Below are 372 nucleotides of genomic sequence, written 5' to 3'. Positions count from 1 at the left end.
TTGATTACAAATACTTTGTGAAGATGCACCATCCATGCCACATTTCAATTTAAATACTCCGTGTGTAACTGTTTCATCTAAATTTTAGGCTGCTCAGAATTTAGTTTCAAAATTTGAAGCAAGGTATGGTTAACCATGTTCTGCAAACTACACTTTGCAGACATTTCTGTAATATGCAAACCCTTTGGATAACAATCTGCTTTTGATTTTAGGATTGCTTTTAATGGGGGATAAATATATGTCAGCATTTTGCATCAGAGATGAGTTTCGAATAATATGGTATTGTAAATCATTCAAACTACATTGAATTTTATGTGATAAAGCTTGATCTGCAGACATCATAGTTGGCTGATAATTATCAGATTGGTAAGT

This window comes from Hydra vulgaris, chromosome 07, assembly GCF_038396675.1.
Source record: "Hydra vulgaris chromosome 07, alternate assembly HydraT2T_AEP".
Lineage (NCBI taxonomy): Eukaryota > Metazoa > Cnidaria > Hydrozoa > Anthoathecata > Hydridae > Hydra > Hydra vulgaris.
Note: the sequence above shows the minus strand (reverse complement) of the source record.